The following is a 20,718-nucleotide window of genomic DNA, read 5'->3' as shown; positions in this document are numbered from 1 at the left end:
ATGGCCTGCCCCTTATCCTAAGACTGTGTCCCCTGGTTCCGGCCTTCCCCAACATCGGGAACATTCTTCCTGGATCTAACCTGTCCAGTCCCGTCAGAATCTTATATGTTTCTATGAGATCCGCTCGCATCCTTCTAAACTTCAATGTATAAAGGCCCTGTTGATCCAGTCTCTACAATTGTACAATTGTTGAAGTTCATCCATGTGATCTTTAAATGTTTGCCATTGCATATCCACCGTCAACCCTCTAAGTATCATTAGCCAGTCTATTCTAGCCAATTCATGTCTCATACCATTAAAGTTATCTTTCCTTAAGTTCAGGACCCTAGTCTCTGAATTAACTGTGTCACTCTCCATCTAAATAAGGAAATCTATCATATTATGGTCATTCTTCCCCAAGGGGCCTCGCATGACAAGGTTGCTAATTAGTCCTTTCTCATTACACATCACCCACTCTAGGATGGCCAGCCTTCTCGTTGCTTCCTTGACATATTGCTCCAGAAAACCATCCCTAATACACTCCAGGAAATCCTCCTCCATCGTATTGCTACCAGTTTGGTTAGCCCAATCTAGATGTAGATTAAAGTCACTCATGATAACTGTTGTACCGTTATTGCACGCATTTCTAATTTCTTGTTTGATGCTGTCCCCAACCTCACTATTACTTTTTGCTGGTCTGTACACAACTCCCACTAGTGTTTTCTGCCCTTTGGTATTCCGCAGCTCCACCCATACAGATTCCACATCGAGGACGAAATGTGCTCTATGAAGAGAGAAGAATGGCATGGCATGTTTGAATAGAAAAGTTATTTAATGGAAGACGTCAACCAACTAAATATACATTTTGCAAACCCAAAGGGATAATTTTAATTCCTGGACGGTCAGGTGGCAGAACACGAGTGGAGACCGACCAGTAGATATTGTGGTTTAATTTAACGGCCAGGCCTCATTTAAATGCAGCAGGCTGGGTTCTGGCTGACAAAGATTAGGTGGCCCAGAGATCGCTTGGCTGGCACTCATGTAAATTGTTGGGAAGCGGGGATGGAGGGTGCGGGGTGCAGGTTCAATATGGTTGCGTGAACATGGAGGGGGGAACCAGGAGCAGCAGTCACCCTCCATATTTGTCTTTAATGCTCTTTTCTTGCTCTAATTGGCCCGGATTTTGCGGTCAGTGGTGAATTAACAGCGCCAGCCGTTCGTTTTACTTACACTTGCCCACAGACTGTCTACTGGCTTTTGCACTGGAACTTGCAGTGATTACAAAATCCATTTTGGGGCAGCGCCCTCTACACGGGATCTGGAAACTGTGTGAACAGGGCAAGCAACTGTGTGTCTCTTTTACCAATCAGATTGAAGAATCATTAATGATGAGCGCAGTGTCTGAACCAGGAAACATACATTGAAATAGTTAATTCAATGCCAAATCATGTACCGAAAGTAAAATAAAGGGAACATGGAACATAAGAAATAGAAGCATGAGTAGGCCATCTAGCCCTTCAAGCCTGCTCCTCAATTCATGTCGGATCTGATCATGGCCTCAACTCCAATTACCTGCCCGCTTCCCGTAACTCTTCACTCCCTTATTGTTCATAGATTTGTCTATCTCCACCTCAAATATATTCAATGACCGAACCTCCACGGCTCTCTGGGGTAGAGAAATCCAAAGATTCATAATCCTCTGAGAGAAGAAATTCCTCCTCATTTCTGTTTTAAATGGGTGACCCCTTATTCTGAAACTATGCCCCCTAGTTCTAGATTCCCCCACAAAGGGAAACATCTCTCTGTATCTACGCTGTCAAGAGGGAAAGAAAGATGGGATTAAGAGAGAGAGACAAAATAGACCAAGAAAAAGTTAAAAAAATTATATATTTAAAAAAAATTTGCAACAATAAGTAAAATCTGAAGAAATGTGACTTCACACTGGTAAAAGCTAATTTTCCGTGCCAGAGAGGTTCTTTGGCTGTAATTAAGACTTATCACGCTGTTAAAAATTCACTTACACAAGAATGGATAAGCCTTAACTTTTTATGACAATTTGTTGGGGGTCTCCTGTGATTAAGTATAGCAACTTCACGCATTCCATGTGTTTCATTGGCAAGTCTCTCGGCAAGATACTGGTGTAGCGAAGCTTCTGGAAGAACAACTAGGACAGCAACTTCCTGGTTTCTGTGTTTAACTGCCCTTTTTTTGGAAAATGACAAACTTCACCAAAGCCTTGAAGGATAAATATCAAAACCATTAATAATAATTTGAACATTAATTAATAGATAGTTTTATCAGATATTTCACAGTGTAGACATTTAGCAATGTAAAAATGGCAGATTCTTAAAACATGGTTTGTAAATTAGAACTGGTTCTGCATTGACTTTCAAAGAGATCATACAATGCTGTATCAAAAATTTCAAATCAAATAATTTGATACTCTTGGCTATGATGAGTAATCCAGCAGATGTTGCACTGGAATAGGGAATCTTTAGCTCATTAAAGCACTCGTACATCTCATGTATTAATTAGTTTTATTCTCTATCCTGAACCCACAAGATTATTCATTATAATCATATTAAATCTGAGACTATGGGATTGTGAGCACACATATATTTAAAAAAAGATTTCAAACCAAAATTGATCCACCCTCATCTTTCTGATATCACAAGAAACAGTACTGAGTTAAATTTTCAGGTTGATGACCTTTCATCAGAACTGTAAGAAGTTAGAGATGTAACAGATTTTAAGCAAGTGCAGTGGCAAGGAAATGGGGGAGGGGAGAAAAGAACAAAAGGGAAGATCTGTGATAGGGTAGAAGGCAGGAGTTATTAAATCGCAAAAGGGATGATGGTACAAAGCAAAAAGAGATGGTAATGGGACAGGTAAAGAAACAAAAGATGGGTCTGGAAGCGGTGTAATTGGGAATATCAGAATTATCAACAGCTGCCATGTGAAAAAATATGGGAAGAGATTATGGTCTGAAATTGTTGAACTCGATGTTGAGTCCAGAAGGCTGTAAAGTGCCTAATCAAAAGATGAGGTGCTGTTCCTCAAGCTTACATTGAGCTTTGTGGAAACAGTGTAAGAAGCCAAAGACTGAGAGGTCAGAATAGGAGTGGAGTGGAGAATTAAAGTGACAGGCGATTGGAAGCTCGGGGTCACAATTACGAACTGAACAGAGGTGTTCCATAAAGCGGTCACTCAATCTGTGTTTATTCACCCCAGTGTATATTAGATTGCATCATGAGCAACGAATACAGTATACTAAATTGCAAGAAGTACAATAAAGTATAATGAGTATTTCTAGCATTTTCTGTTTTTATTTCAGATTTCCAGCATCCGCAGTATTTTGCTTTTCTGTAACTTATTGCCCAATTCTCTAGGTCAAGAGCAGACATTGACGACGCGATTCAACACCGCCTCCAGTGCGCCAGTGCAGCCTTCGGCTGCCTGAGGAAAAGCATGTTTGAAGACCAGGCCCTCAAATTTGCCATCAAGCTCCTGGTATACAGAGTGTAGTAATAACCGCCCTCTTGTATGGCTCAGAGACATGGACCATGTACAGTTGACACCTCAAGTCGCTGGAGAAATACCACCAACGATGTCTCTGCAAGATCCTACAAATCCCCTGGGAGGACAGAAGCACCAACGTTAGCGTCCTCAACCAGGCCAACATCACCAGCATTGAAGCACTGACCACACTTGATCAGCTCCGCTGGGCAGGCCACATTGTTCGCATGCCAGACATGAGACTACCAAAGCAAGTGCTCTACTCGGAACTCCTTCACGGCAAATGAGTCAAAGGTGGGCAGAGGAAACGTTACAAGGACACCCTCAAAGCCTCCCTGATAAAGTGCAACATCCCCACTGACACCTGGGAGTCCCTGGCCAAAGACTGCCCTAAGTGAAGGAAGTGTATCCGGGACAGTGCTGAGCACCTCGATTCTCATCGCCGAGAGCACGCGGAAATCAAGTGCAGGCAGCAGAAAGAGCGTGCGGCAAACCTGTCCCATCCACCCTTTCCTTCAAAGACTATCTGTCCCACCTGTAACAGGGAATGTGGTTCTCGTATTGGACTGTTCAGCCACCTAAGGACTCATTTTTAGAGTGGAAGCAAGTCTTCCTCGAATCTGAAAGACTGCCTATGATGATGATGATAATAGAAATGACTTTTACAGCCTCAGGACATCTCCAAGTAATTCATTGCCAACAAACTTTTTTGAAGTGAGGTTTATCATTAGATGAATGACCAGTTAATCTGTTTTGGTTGAAGGATTAATGTTGGCCAGCACACCTGCGGGCTGGCTCGGCTTCGAAGCAGCCAAATTTTCAAATTTACTAGTTTGAACCTGTGTCACCGAATGGTGAGCTCTATTACCCAATTGGTGCTCGCAGCTTGCATGTTTTATGCAGATGAGGCCAAGCTGCGACTTTGAAATGGCTTTCGCATCGCAATGCTCGTCTCGTGCCGGATTCCAGCGCTAGTGAATCATATCAGACAAAGACGCAGCACATATAATAATTTAGCTTCATGGATACAAAGCACACACACACTGAAAATACCTTTTAATAAGCCAACACTTGAAAATCAAAACACGGCAAGAAAAGGCCACTTGGTCTATCGAAGTTAATCCTTTAGTAGCTTAGCTGTCTCATTTTAGCATCCAGTTGTACTTTGATGTTTTTTTCTCCACTAATCTGCCTGGAAAATTATGGTAAACATTCACTCGATAATTACAGATGGGGATGCCCATTTAGCCATCTTAATTTATCCACCCAAAGAAACGTAACCTCCCGCCATTCATTGTCGCATCCATTATTTCTTAAATGATTCCTGGGTTTTGCGCCTCCACTAATCTATCTGAATGTTTGTTTCACATGTTGGTCACTCTTTGTGCAAAGAAATATTTCCTGATATCATAGAATCATAGAAGTTTACAGCACGGAAGGAGGCCATTTCGGCCCTTCATGTCTGTGCCGGCCAAAAAGAGGCTATCCAGCTTAATATGACTCTTGAAATGTCCTTTTACGAGTTTGAACCTGTGTTGCCTTGTTTTACTCCTGCAGCTTAATTCTAGCTAATAATCTGAGTTAACTTTTTCTATACTCTTAATGTTTTTTTATACTTTCATAAAATTGCCTCGAAGAAGCCTTCTTTCTAGGCTGAAATAACTGATGTTTCTCCATTTTTTTCCCTATGACTCCTGACACATGGGATCATTCTCATGACTTTTTAGTTTGTTCAGAGCTTTTGGTTGATCCTGATAAGGCCACATTTATTGTCCATCCTTAGTTGCCCTGTGAAGGAGATAATGAGCCTTTTCTTTCAACTGCTGCAGTTCTTGTGGTGATGCTCCTATAATAGTATTAGATAGGGAATTCCAGGATTTTGACCCAATTACCCAATTATTTACAATCTATATTAATGACTTGGAAGAAGGGATTGAGTGTAATGTAGCCAAGTTTGCTGATGATACAAAGATGGGAGGAAAAGCAATGTGTGAGGATACAAAAAATCTGCAAAAGTACATAAACAGGCTAAGTGAGTGGGCAAAAATTTGGCAGATGGAGTATAATGTTGGAAAGTGTGAGGTCATGCACTTTGGCAGAAAAAAAATCAAAGAGCAAGTTATTATTTAAATGGAGAAAGATTGCAAAGTGCTGCAGTACAGAAGGACCTGGGGTACTTGTGTTTGAAAAACAAAAGGATAGTATCCAAGTACAGCAAGTGATCAGGAAGGCCAATGGTATCTTGGCCTTTATTGCAAAGGGGATGGAGTATAAAAGCAGAGAAGTCTTGCTGCAGTTATACAGGGTATTGGTGAGGCCACACCTGGAATACTGCGTGCAGTTTTGGTTTCCATATTTACGAAAGGATATACTTGCTTTGGAAGCAGTTCAGAGAAGATTCCCGAAGTTGATTCCGGAGATGAGGGGGTTGACTTATGAGGAAAGGTTGAGTAGATTGGGCCTCTACTCATTAGAATTCAGAAGAATGAGAGATGATCTTATCGAAACGTATAAGATTATGAAGGGTCTTGACAAGGTGGATGCAGAGAGGATGTTTCCACTGATAGGGGAGACTAGAATTAGAGGGCATAACCTTAGAATAAGAGGCCGCCCATTTAAAACTGAGATGAGGAGAAATTTCTTCTGAGGGTTGTAAATTTGTGGAATTCACTGCCTCAGAGAGCTGTGGAAGCTGTGACATTGAATAAATTTAAAACCGAAATAGACATTTTCTTAAACGATAAGGGGGTAAGGGGTTATGCGGAGCGGCCAGGGAAGTGGATCTGAGTCCATGATCGGATCAGCCATGATCGTATTAAATGGCGGAGCAGGCTCGAGGGGCTATACGGCCTACTCCTGCTCCTATCTCTTATGTTTGTATGACAATAAAAGAACAACAATATATGTCCAAGTCAAAATGGTGTATGACTTGGAAGGAATTTGGAAGTGATGCCTTTCCCAAGACATTTCTAGGCTTATCCTTCTCTGGCACCTGGTATCTGCCATTTATCAACTCAAGCTTGAGTGTTATTCAGGTCATGCTATAGACTGGCATAGGCTGTTTGTTACAGGAGGAGTTGTGAATGTAGATGAACATTGTAGAATCAGCAATAAGAACATCAAAAACAATTGGAATTTATATAGGACCTTTAATGTCGTAAAAGATTCCAAGTCGCTTCACAGGAGCGAATATAAAACAAAATTTGACACCAAACCACATAAGGAGATAATAGATCAGACCGGAGGAGGTGGACCTGTGCGAGAATGGGAGCTGGGAGCGGAGGTAAATAAATTGCACGGCAGAAGAGGCCTGAGACCGGAGGAGGCGGACCTGTGTGAGAACAGGAGCTGAGAGCAACTCAACAGAGGCAGAATTCGAAAGTGATGTCTGAGTAAAAAAAGTGACATTATCACAAGCGAAGGAGCTGATTGGTGAGTAGCTGGTGTGCTTTTCTTTTTTAAATTTTATTCCTGCTAAGTTTAATCTTAGTCTATTAAATAGAGGCATGGCAGGGAATCTCAGTCCCATGGAATGCACATCCTGTGCCATGGAAGTTCTGGACGCTCCTTGTGACCTGGATGAACATGTGTGCAGGAAGTGTTGCCGGCTGCGGCAGCTCAAAATCCGTGTTTTGGAGCTTGAGCGGCAGCTGGAGTCACTGCGGTGCATCCGCGAGGCTCAATACTTCATGGATAGCACATTTCTAGAGGTGGTCACCCCGCAGCTTAAAAGTGTGCAGGCAGAGAGGGAGTGGGTGACCGCGAGACAGAAGAGGAGGACCAGGCAGGTAATACAGGAGTCCCCTGAGTGCATCTCGCTCTCCAACCAATATTCTGTTCTGAGTACTGGTGGGGGCGATGATTCCTCTGGGGAGTGCAGCCAGAGACAAGTCTGCTGCACAGGGGGGGAGAAAGAAGAGTGGAAGAGCAATAGTGGTGGGGGATTCGATAGTCAGGGGAGCAGACTGGCGTTTCTGCGGCTGCAGACGTGACTCTAGAATGGTATGTTGTCTCACTGGTGCCAGGGTCAAGGATGACATTCAGCGGCTGCAGGGCATTCTGGGGGAAGAGTGAACAGCCAGAGAACGTGGTCCATATCAGTACCAACGACATAGGTAGAAAGGGGGATGAGGTCATGCAGGCAGATTTTGGGGAGCTAGGAGAGAGATCAAAAAGCAGGACCTCAAAGGTACTAATCTCCAGATTATTCCCGGTGCCACACTCTAGTGAGTACAGATGTAGGAGGATAGAGCAGATGAATGCGTGGCTGGAGAGATGGGGCAGGAGGAAGGCCTTTAGATTACTGAGGCATTGGAACCATTTCTGGGGGAGGTGGGACCTGTACAAGCTTGAAGTGTTACATCTCAACAGAGCCGGGACCAATACTCTTTGTGTGGGGGGGTGGGGGGGGTTGGAGGGGGAGCTGCTAGTGCTTTTGGGGTGTGTTTAAACTAGCTTGGCAGGGGGATGGGAACCTGGGAGTAGATTTAGAAGGGAGAGAAGCAAAGCTGGAATTGGAAAGCAGAAAATTAGAAAGTGAATTTGGAAGGCAGAGGATACAAAGGCTAGAAAATAGACAACAAGGGAGTTTGGCACCACTAAATGGTATATACCGTATATACTCGCGTATCCTACGATCTCACGTATCATGCGACCCCTAAATTTTCGTCCCCAAAACATGATTTTATCATATATCTCATGTATCATGCGAGTCACTTTTTTGAGATACCAGATGACACTAGGCTAGGCTTTCAAACAAGTTTAACAAGTACCCAACACGTAACAAATACCCTAATACATAACAACGATCGAATACAGACCTTAACAACCGAATCATGAAACGACTCTTCCGCCGTAAACAACCGAATGAGAAACAGCTGTTTTGCTGTTTCTCATTACGATAATAAACAGTTACCGTATTTCGTTCCAAATCTCATCTAAGGTAGTAAACTATGACAAATATATTTTTACATTCTACCCTTAGCCACTATGGAGAAAAGATCTGCGAAGAAATATACTGCCAAATTTAAGCTGCAAGTTGTTGCCGAAGCGGAACAAAGCAACAACATTAAAGCTGCAAAGCTGTTTGGTGTCGGAGAAAGCTGTGTCCGAAACTGGAGAAAACAAAAAGAAAAATTGAAGGAAACTCCTTCCTATAAATGCGCAAATCACGGGTCGAAATGTCATTGACCGCATTTAGAAGATAAAGTATCAAAGTGGGTGTCCGAAAATCGAGAAAATGGTTATATTATAACACGATCTAAAATAAGACTTAATGCCTTACGAGAAGCAAGAAAAATGGGCATTCGTGTGTTTACTGCCTAACAGCCTAATCTTGGCCAGCACTTCACACCCGCAAATTTTGTATCTCGCGTATCATGCTACCCCCCAAATTTAGGTTACAATTTAGGTCTTCAAAAGTCGCATGATACGCGAGTATATACGGTATGTCAATGCACAGACAGACACCTGGGAGTATGATATTATAGCTATTACTGAGACATGGCTGAAATAAAGGCAGGTATGGCAGCTCAACATTTCTGGTTACAGGGTTTTCAGACGGGATAGCGAGGGGGATAAAAAAGGAGGGTGGCTGAAGTATTAGTGAAAGAAACAATTCTTCTCTTTTTCTTAGGCAGTCCCTTGGAGTCGAGGATGACTTGCTTCCGCACTAAAAATGAGTTCTCAGGATACTGATGAGTCCGATGCGGGACCTACAGTCTCTATCACAGGTGGGGCAGACAGTGGTTGAAGGGACTTTGGTTGAAGGAACAGGTGGGTGGGATGCTTGAGTTGCCGCGCACTCCTTCCGATGTTTGCACTTGGCCTCCGTTTGCTCTTGGCGAAGAGACTCGAGGTGTTCAGTGCCTTCGCAGACACTTCTCCTCCACTTTGAGCAGTCTTGGGCCAGGGATTACCAGGTGCCGGTGGGGATGTTGCACTTTTTCAATGAGGCTTTGAGGGTGTCCTTGAAGCATTTCCTCTGCTCTCCTGGGGCTCGCTTGCCGTGTCGGAGCTCCGAGTAGAGCGCTTGTTTTGGGAATCTCGTATCGGGCATGCGGGCGAAACAATTACAGCTGTAAGGAGGGAAGATATGTTAGAAGAATCATCAAATAAGGCCATATGGCTTGAATTGACGAAGAAAAAAGAGTCAACCACATTGCTGGGTGTGTACTATAGACCCCGAAACAGTCAGAGGGAGATAAAAATGCAAATATGTAGGCACATTTCTGAGAAGTGCAAAAACTATAGAGCTGTAATAGGGGATTTGAAGTACCCTAATATTAACTGGGATAAAAGTAGTGTGAAAGGTATAAAGGGTGCAGAATTCATAAAATGCATTCAGCAGAACCTTTTTAGCTGGCTTGTAGCAAGCCCAACAAGGGAGGGGGTGGTTCTGGACTTAGTTTTAGGGAACGAAGCTGGGCAGTTGGAAGGTGTATCAGTGGGAGAGCATTTTGGTGCTAGTAATCATAATTCAGTTAGATTTAGGGTAGTTATGTGTCATGTATTTTACCATCTTGCAATGACATAGTCATGTAACTGTAACTCATGTACACTGTACCTGTACCATAGAAATGCACACCCTGACCACAGGGGGTGAACTTGCGGAAGACACTCCTCACCTGGGTTTCCAGGTATAAAAGGGGAGGTCCAGCCCAGGGTCAGCACTCCTTGGTCCTGGCAATAAAGGTGAAGGTCACAGAGTGACCGTGTCTGATATATCTATGCCTCGTGTGAGTTTGTGGTAAGGTGCAGGGACACTACATTATGGAAAAGGACAAAGATAGACCAGGAATAAAAAATTTCAATTGGGAGAAAGCCAATTTTACTAAGCTGAGATGTGATTTAGTCAAGGTGGAGAGCAAAACAGCTACTGGAAGGTAAATCAGTGTCAGAGCAGTGGAAGGCATTCAAGGAGGAGATAGTGAGGGTTCAGAGCAAGTACATACCCTTAAAGAAAAAGGGTAGGACTAATAAATCTAGAGCCCCTAGATGTCAAGGGGCATACAGGGTAGGGTAAAGAAAAAACAGGGAGGCTTATGATAGATACCGAGGGCTCAATACTGCAGATACTCCAGAGGAGTATAGAAAGTGCAGGGATGAAATTAAAAAGGAAACTAGGAAAGCAAAGAGAGAGCATGAAAACATTTTGGCAAATAAAATCAAGGAAAACCCAAAGATGTTCTATAAATACATTAAACGCAAGAGAATAACTGAAGAAAGATTAGGGCTTATTAGAGACCTTACAGGTAACCTGTGTTTGGAGGCGGAAGACTTTGCGTCAGTTTTCACAAAAGAGAGGGGTGATGCAGACATTGCAATCAGGGAGGAGGAGTGTGAAACATTAGATGAAATAAACATAGTGAGAGAGGAAGTATTAAGGGGTTTAGCAGCTTTGAAAATGGATAAATACCCAGGCCCGGATGAAATGTATCCCAGACTATTAAGAGAAGCAAAAGAGCAAATAGCAGAAGCCCTGACCGTCATTTTCCAATCCTCTCTGGCCACAGGTGTGGTGCCGGAAGACTGGAGGACTGCTAACATTGTACCTTTGATTGAAAAGGGAGAAAGGGATAGACCAAGTAATTACAGGCCAGTCAGCCTAACCTCAGTGGTGGGAAAATTATTGGAAAAAATTCTGAGGGACAGGATAAATATTCACTTAGAAATACAGGGATTAATCATGGACAGTCAGCATTTTTACCCCAGCTCTGGTTTATAAGCTCCTGTCTCTAAATGACTGCAACAACGCAGACTGCAGAGTCAGCTTGTGCCACTGCTCACGGCATTCGCTACACGCTCGCATTGTGCTTTCTGACCGATCCTAAGCCAGCATTCTGTTTTAATGCTTGCTGTTTTGTGCTTCGATTGTGATGAATGCAGACAATGGATTCCTGCTGTTTGCACCCATGCGGAGGAGTGATACTCCTGACGGTGCAGTGAGTCTGATTCTCGGTTTCCCATGTATCGGTAGCAACATTTTTCATTCCTACTGACAGTTTCTGGTTTTACGGGCGTTGTGTCACTAATTGACTAGTCTGATGACCAGTGTGAATTTTGTGAAAAGACGCGAGTGTCTTGTCCCACAGAAAGTCTTGTTTATCCATCAGCCCAGTTCCTGTAGCCCCCACAGCACAGAATTGTTGTTTACTGGTCCCTCAGTATAAAATGCAAATGACAGTTAAGGGAAGGTCGTGTCTGACTAAATTGATTGAATCTTTTGAGGAGGTAACAAGGAGGGTCGATGTGGGTAGTTCATTTGATGTAGTGTACATGGATTTTAGAAAGATGTTTGATAAAGTCCCACATGGCAGACTGGCCATGAAAGTAAAAGCCCATGGAATCCACGGCAAAGTGGCAAGTTGGATCCAAAATTGGCTCAGAGGCAGGAAGCAAAGGGTGATGGGTGTTTTTGTGACTGGAAGGCTGTCTCCAGTGGGGTTCCGTAGGGTTCGGTACTCGGTCACTTGCTTTTTGTTGTGATTTAGACTTGAATATAGGGGGTATGGTTAAGAAGTTTGCAGATGACAAAAAATTAGCTGTGTGGTTGATAATGAAGAAGAAAGCTGTAGACTAGGAAGATATAATGAACTGGTCAGGTGGGCAGAACAGTGGCAAATGGAAAAAATGGAGAAGAATGAGTTATTGCATTTAGGGAGGGCTAACAAAGAAAGCGAATACAGATTAAATGGTAGGGTAGGATACTGAGAAGTGAGAGGAACAAAGGGACCTTGGAGTGCATGTCCAAAGATCCCTGAAGGTAACAGACCAGGCAGATAAGATAAGTAAGAAGGCATATGGAACACTTGCCTTTATTAGCTGAGGCACAGAATACAAGAGCAGGGAGGTTATGCTTGAACTGTATAAAACACTGGTTAAGCCACAGCTAGAGTACTGCGTACAGTTCTGGTCACCACATTACAGGATAGATGTGATTGTACTAGAGAAGGTACAGAGGAGATTTACGAGGATGTTACCTGGACTAGAGATGTATAAAATTATGAGGGGCCTAGATAGAGTGGATAGTAAGGATCTATTCCCTTAGCAGACGGGTCAACAACCAGAGGGCATAAATTTAAAGTAATTGGTAGGAGGTTTTTAGGAGATTCGAGGAGACATTTTTTCACCCAGAGGGTGGTGGGGATCTAGAATTCATTGCCTGGAAGGGTGGTAGAAGCAGAAACCCTCACCACGTTTAAAAAGTACTTGGATGTGTACTTGAAGTGCCATAACCTACAAGGCTACGAATCAAGAGCTGGAAAGTGAGATTAGGTTCCACAGCTCTTTGTCGACTGGCACGGACAGGATGGGCCGAAATGGTCTGCTTCCGTGCCGTGAGTTTATAGGATCCTATGACATAGGTTTTACAGAATGTCTTAAAGAAGGATAGAAGGTTTAGGGAGGGAATTCCAGTGTGTAGGGCCTAGGCAGCTAAAGGCATTTGTGGAATGAAGAAAATCGGGACGTGCAAGTGGTCAGTATCGGAGGAGTGCAGAGATCTGAGGGTTGAAGGACGTTAGAGATAGGGAGGGGCGAGGCCATGGAGAGATTTGAAAACAAGGATGAGAATTTTAAAATCTAGGTGAATCATCAGTAAACAGTTCAACACCTGACCTTAAAATGGAAGGAAAGTCATTGATAAAACAAGTGAAGATGGTTGGGCCAAGTACACTTCCCTGAAGAAGTCCTGCAGTGATGTCCTGGGGCTATGATGACTGTTCTCCGATAATCACTCTCAGCTTTATTTGTTCCATGTATAACTTTAGCTACTGGAGGGTTTTCCTTTGACACCAGTTGACTCGGCTTTGCTAGGGTTCCTTGATGCCAAACCCTGTTGAATGCTGCCTCTATGCTTTGGGAACTAATTTCACCTCCCTTCTATATTGCCTTCAGCAATTGAGCATCTCTGTTGTTTTAGAACTGGTTGCAGGACTGACCAGAACAATATATAGCTTGATCACAACTTCCTCTGGCTCATTGTCTAGTGTTCTGATTATGTAGTTAAATATCTTAATGGATTTGTTGATTACTCTGCATTGGTTAGACATATTCAGCATTGAGCCCTTTAAGCCTCCTAAGTCTCTTTCAGCTTCAAGCATAGTTATTTCAACACCAATCATGGAGTATGTATATTTTCCTTCTTATATGCTTGCTGGCATTAAATTTAATCTGCCATTGTTCTGCCCACTTGCATATCTTGTTCAATTTATTCTGCAATTTCTGAGCTGCCTTTTCTGATTTCACTGTCTCTCTGAGTTTGGTATAATCTTTAAATCTGACCACTTTGCATTGAGTTTCTGAATCCAGTTCTTTTATGTAAATTAAAAACAGTATTGGTCCCAGAATGAGCCCTCAGGCACCCCATTCAGTTTTTCTCCCCGCTCTGATGTAACCCCTCTAAAAAGTACTTGTTTCTTAATCTTAAGCAGTTTCTTATCCAGTCCCAAACTTTACTCCAAATCCCCACAGTTCTGAGTTTGATTAATAGTCTTTCATGTGGAACTTTATCGAATGCATTTTTGGAAATCGAGATGTAACTTCTCAAAGAAGTTAAAAAGGTTGTTCAGGCAGGGCATTGTTGACTGCTGTTAACTGGGTTATTGTTAAACAGATGATCCTCAAATTTACTTCTGATAATCAATTCCATTAGTTTATATGGAATGGAAGTAAGATTAATGGATCTGCAGTTGTATGTGACAGTTTTGTAACCATATTTGAATATGGATGCCACGTTAGCATATTTCTAATCTACTGGTACCTCTCCAATATCCATTAACTCCCTCATAATTATTGTTACATCCTTTCATTTGTCTCTCTCAGCACTCTGGGATAAATAAATCTATCCTTAGAGATTTATTTGTTTGGAGTCCATTTATTCTGTTGAGTACTTCCGTCTCATTTATAATGAAGTCTTTGGGATATCTTTTTTTGATAAGGCCTGTTGCACAGCTCGCCCCATGTGAATACTTGGAGAAAGTAATCATTCAGAATGTTTATTATTTTATGTTTGGAAGTTTCAAATCTGTTTCCATTGTTATAGCTTTCAACTCTTCCCTCACTGCCCCCTTGCTGTTGTGATACTGAAATAATTTTTACTGTTATTTGTGGCCTTAGCTGTTATGCTTTTCTTCTAGGCCTCTTTTAATACATTTCTGCATTTTCTTCGTATCATCTCAGTCTCCTTTCTCTCTGCATGATTTGTATAGGCTGTTTTTAATTTGTTTGTTCAATTTAGGATCACATTTAATTAGTTGAAACGTGTTGATTTTCAGAATATATTCATCACAGCTTTATACCTCAGCATGCTCAGAATTATATCTTTAAAAGTGTCCCAATTGGCTTCTACTGAGCTGTTATTGAATAACCTGCCCAATCTATTTGCTTTAGTTGTTCCTTCATTTCATTGAATGTAGTCCTTTTAAAGTTATGTACCTGACTCCTTGTCTTAAGTATTTCTAACTCCCAGAGCACATTAAACATTAGCTATCAGTGAATACAATAATCAGTTCCATTAGTTTACAAGGAAACCTACATTAGAACAGTGACTACATTTCAAAAGTATTTCATTGGCTGTAAAGCACTTTGGGATGTCCTGACAACCTAAGGTCATAAAAAGCGCTCTATAAATGTAAGTCTTTCTTTTACATATTCTCATTTTTATAATCATAGTTATTTATTAAATTTAGCAGCATGCACGCTCATTTCTTCTGTCATTCTGATTTTTGTTTCTCCGTGTATTCTAGTCAAAGTAATCATTGCTGTAATCCTGATTCGAATCACAACTTGAGTTTTACTTCCAAGATATCAGTTAAAAATAAATTAGATATTGTAGTTATTTAGCAGGAAAAAATGATGCCAATCTTTATGAAAAAGTTTGTATTTTCCAGGATTATGTAAGCTGCATCTGATGCTGGTGTTACATTTAAATCATTTTAATCATTGATTTAACCTACTTAGCTTTAAAGAATTTGCTTTCTGTCCTCTTATGATTTTAAAGGGCAATTGCAATAATCGTAGGATGTTTTATAAGTAATAATGTGGTATTCAAGTAGTCACATTCTCCAATATTTAATATTGCAGTTGATAGCTAATAACACATAAATGTCAAATGAAAGCAAAACACTGCGGATGCTGGAAATCTGAAACAAGAACAGAAAATGCTGGAAATACTCAGCAGGTCAGGCAGCATCTGTGCTGTTTTTAAATGTCAAACATATGGCTTCCAATACCCCACAAAGTTGTACTTTTCTTCCTGCCTCGACACGGATTGCTGAATTCTTTCTAAAATTTCAGACAGGGTCCAGCCTTTCAATTTTGGTAAAATCTCCAAAGACAAGCCACCATTATCACAGCTTTTACTGCAATTCAGCTGTCATCCTGTAAGTACAATTTCCTGTGTTGTAAGTGCTTGTCTGAAAAGCACAACAGATTGGGTTCTGTCTAATGGTATCAAGGAAATAAGCCAAATCAACAGAACTTTCTTGATGTTCCATTAAATGAAGGTCATTGCCATAACTTAAAGCAGTTTTTAAACAAAGTATACAGTTTTCTTGGTCAAGAAATAGAATAGAACACGACTCGGCTGGAAGGAAGTTTCGCCTGTTTGGGGTATTTCATGCTTATTTCCCATAATCCAGCTCTGATTTTGTTGACAATATATTACTGTGACATCTAGGAATGTAGTTGGAGCAATTAAACTTTAAGGTCGAGAAATTCCTCAGAGTAGCTCCCACTCTACCTCTGTTAATTTGTCAGAAGGTTGGTGGAAATGCTGCTTACGTGCGTAAACAGGAATTCTGTTGCACTTCCGATAGTGTTGGCACCGGAGGAGCAGAAGCAGCTCCAAGGAATTTCCCAGCTTGAGTTCCTTATCATTCAGCAAAACAATATGAAAAAATGAACCAAAATCTAACTAATTGTTTAAATGTTACTTAGTAATATCAGCTGCTTTACACATCTAAGTCTTTCGGATAAGACATTAAACCGAGGTCCCGTCTGCCCTCTCGAGTGGATGTAAAAGATTCCATGGCGCTATAAACATGGAAGTTCTCCTCAGTGTCCTGGCCAACATATATCCCTCAATCAACACCTAAAACAGATTAACTGGTTATTATCTCATTGCTCTGTGTGGGACCTTGCCGTGTGCACATTGGCTGCCACATTACAACTGTGACTACACTTCAAAAGTATTTTATTGACTGTAAAATATTTTTGGATGTCTTGAAATTGTGAAAGGCACTATATAAATGCAAATATTTCTTTCTTCAAGTCAATAATTCATTGATTTCTGACACAGAAATTCTGGAAACAGGTGTCATCTCAATTTACCCTTATTTGGACCAAATGCCTAGAAAAAATAATAATTCTACTCACCAAGGTTCTTACGAACAAAGCTGTGTTACGCAGTTCTCATCATTTTCTAGCGAGTGTCCAATAATTGGAAATGAAGACGTGAACAATAGATCTAGGTGGGAATCTTCAGAGTGGGCCTCTTAGATTCAGAACTGATAGAAATAACTACTGGACTTGATTTTGGGGCGTGGCCTATTTGTGTTTGAAGAGATTGGAGTATCACCTTGTGAACAACATCTGAAGAGACTTGAATCAATTCTTGATTCTGTATCGAATGACATAGGATTGAAATAAGAAAAAGATGAAAAGGGATGATTGAGGAATAGAATAAGATAATGGGGCCGATTTTCATCAAGGCCTCCACCCGCCCAAGTGCCGCTGATGGCCGCCGAGGTAGCGGACAGTACTTTGGGCAGGATATTCATCACCAAGTTCCCTCGATGGACGACATACGCCGTCAATCTGGGCGGCAGCGAGCGGGAGGTCTCATTCTCAGCAACAGAGGCGCTTGCCGCCCAAGTGCCGCCGAGGATGGAGTCGGGCCCACTGAGGGTCGAAGACCTGAAAAAAAAATCACCAATAAAAAGTACAAAAACTATCCGAATACCTTCAGGGGATCCCATGCAGGTCAGTCGCTGTTGAAATTTTAAAAAAAAATATTCACTTACTTTTTTTCAGGTTCTTCCTACTTACCGTCGGGGACAGACCAACCTGCAGTCAGCGGCCCATCTCCCGTTCTGCTTCCGAGTCCCGCCGACTCCCACCCGCAGGAATATGGGAGCTCGGCGGGTCAGAGGTCATTTGTGCCACTCGGCCGTCCTCTGATGTCAGCGGGCAGTTCCCGACAGCTCTCTCCTCCTGCCCACTCCAGGCCAACTTGAAAGTGGCACTGGGCAGATCTTCAGGAGGAATGTCAGCGGCAGTGGGCAGCAGTCAGCAGCAGCGAGAGGTGGGTTGATAAATTTCTGCCCCAATTAAACTAATGGGATTATTTGAATTGCCTTATCTAAATCCCAGCAATAGGATAACAACCTTATATAGAAACTGCCCGATTTTTATTTCCATAATCGGCGGTTTCTATAACGGATGGCTGCTCAGCAACGCTAGTTTTACGCTCAGGCAGTAAGTTGAAAATTCACCCCTCTATCTCTGATTTGAATCCTGTTCCTAGGTGAAATTACTCATTGAGAAATTAAGACCTCATTAAAATTAGCACGCCAATCGAGCTGCCCAAGGCATTAATATTAATACTAGAAGTTCTTCTGTGATGCCTAATTAAATTTTCAATACGAGAATCTTAATAATATGAACCAGCAGGGTGCATATTTGGAGCTGGATGCTATTCAAGTTCATAGATCAAAATATTTACATTTCACTGGTGAGCTGATATCTGGAGAGAGGTTAGCTAAATGGAGAACAGCCACTGTCCAGCTGCCACTCTCATCATTTTAGAAACATGAAATATCTGGTTAGATTGGGGTACAGTAGCATAGTGGTTATGTTACTGGATTAGTAATCCAGAGGCCTGAGCTAATGATCCAGAGACATGAGTTCAAATCCCACCACAGCAGCTGGGGAATTTAAATTCAGTTATTTAAATAAATCTGGAATTAAAAAGCTAGTATCAGTAATGGTGACCATGAAACCACCGGATTGTCATTAAAAACCCATCTGGTTCACTAATGTCCTTTAGGGAAGGACACCTGTTGTCCTTATCTGACCTGGTCTGACCTGCATGTGACTCCAGACCCACAACAATGTGGTTGACTCTCAACTGCCCTCTGTGGTCCAGAACTATGCTCACCACCATCTTCTGAAGAACAATTAGGGATAGGTAATAAATGCTGGCCTTGCCAGTGATGCCCACATCCCATGAACAAATTAAAAAAAAGACCAGTCTACTGGACCAGTAGCAGTTGATTTTAGTAGTGGGAGCAGGTTTAAAAGAATTCATGGGTTAAACAATATGGGCTAGACTTTCTCTAAAGCCCCTCACTGCCCGATTGCCACCCAGAAACACTGCTAAGGTTCTGCAACTACCGCTGGCGAAAATTTCCATAATAAAGGTAAGAAATACCACCCGGCGAGAAAATGGATTTTGCACGAGAATTCTCGGTGGTTAAAACTGAAACTCAGGAAAACGGGCAGTTCTTACCGGAATGGACGGTAAGTATTTAAAGTTTAATCTGAGGCGACGGTTGGGCCTAGGGATGGGGGAAAACTTTAAAAATATTTTTTCACTTAAAAAAAATAAAAAGTTATAAAACATTCTCAAGACAGTTTTTAAGGTGATCGCCATTTTAGAATTTTAAAAATAATAATAAAAAACCTCAAACTTACCTTTCTTTGCAGGGTACTCACCTACTGCCCTGTTTCAGGCAGCTTTTTGTGGGCAGTTTCCTCGGCGGTGTGTATGGGCCCCTGTTGAGGTCAAACTTAGATCCTGGTGGTTTTCTCGGCGGTACACGTGGGCGGTTGCTCCCCGGCAGTCTTTTTGAAATGTAAAAAGTAAAAAATAAGAGGAGACTTTCGCCAGGTGGTTTCTCATTAAAAAACCACTGTACCATCGAGAAAACCGTTGAAAATGAAGGTGAAAGTCGGAATCGGTTATTTCTCAAGATTAACCTTTGATATAAAATGTGACATTGAATGTGTTGAAGCATGTTACAAAGTGAAATATCATGACACTCCACAGTTAGCTGGAATAAGTTGCCTCTAATTAAAAACAAATGTCCTCATTTTGAATGTATAGGTGAGGCACAGTGTACAGCTGTACTGAGAACATGTTGAACTTGAATAAATGTGATGTCAGGTGTAAAAGATAAGCAGAACTTGAGAGATTGAAATATATTTCATCTTGAGAAACCGGATTTCCCACAACCTTGGGTATTGCTTTGGTTTAACAGTTGTGTCCAACACATCAGGCTCCTGCAGCTTTTTGGGATAGATTTGAGATGAAGATGTATTTGCCAGCCTCAAAGGATTTTGACCAGGAGTGGTCTACAACCTGGAGGTTTGCAATTTAGTTTGCCAAAGCAGACATCTATTGCATATTGGGTGCCAGCCTTACTATGCCTGCCAAAATGTTTTCTACCATGTTATAAGGAATTGTTAATAAAGTACAGTTCAAGTATAAAAAGCAAAGAAGAGATGGCATATGATCACGATTGTACAGTATCTTTGAAAAACATGCTGCTATATGCTTCCAGCTAAATTTTTTTTTGGACAGTCCTCTCAACAGGTGTGAGTATACCATGCACCGGCCATTGGAATTCAATCTTTCATTTCTAACATTCATTACTGTGCTCATCTCAACAGGGAGATTCCACAGCAAAGAGCACAGTTTGAACTAAAATGTAACAATAATAAGAGTATGGGATTTACAGGTCCAAGATCATCCCAACCTCTGTCGTTGAGCTGCAGTACGCGCTGCAGGCTGCGCACATTCTGAGGCTGAACTCCAGGATATAGTCAATTTATTCACTAAGGCATATGAAAGCGTGGGCCTTATGCTAAACATCCGTAAAACAAAGGTCCTCCACCAGCTTGTCCCCACCACACAGCACTGCCCGCCAATCATCAAGATTCACGGCGTGGCCCTCTACAACTTGGACCATTTCCCATATCTCGAGAGCCTCTTATCAACAAAGGCAGACATTGATGTGGAGATTCAGCATCACCTCCAATGCGCCAGTGCAGCCTTCGGCCATCTGAGAAAAAGAGTGTTTGAAGACCAGGCCCTCAAATCTACCACCAAGCTCATGGTCTACAGGGCTGTAGTAATACCCGCCCTCCTGTATGGATCTGAGGCATGGACGATGTATAGAACGCACCTCAAGTCGCTGGAGATATATCACCATCAATGTC

Source organism: Pristiophorus japonicus, chromosome 2 (genome assembly GCF_044704955.1).
Source record: "Pristiophorus japonicus isolate sPriJap1 chromosome 2, sPriJap1.hap1, whole genome shotgun sequence".
NCBI lineage: Eukaryota > Metazoa > Chordata > Chondrichthyes > Pristiophoridae > Pristiophorus > Pristiophorus japonicus.
This window is presented reverse-complemented; position numbering follows the sequence as displayed.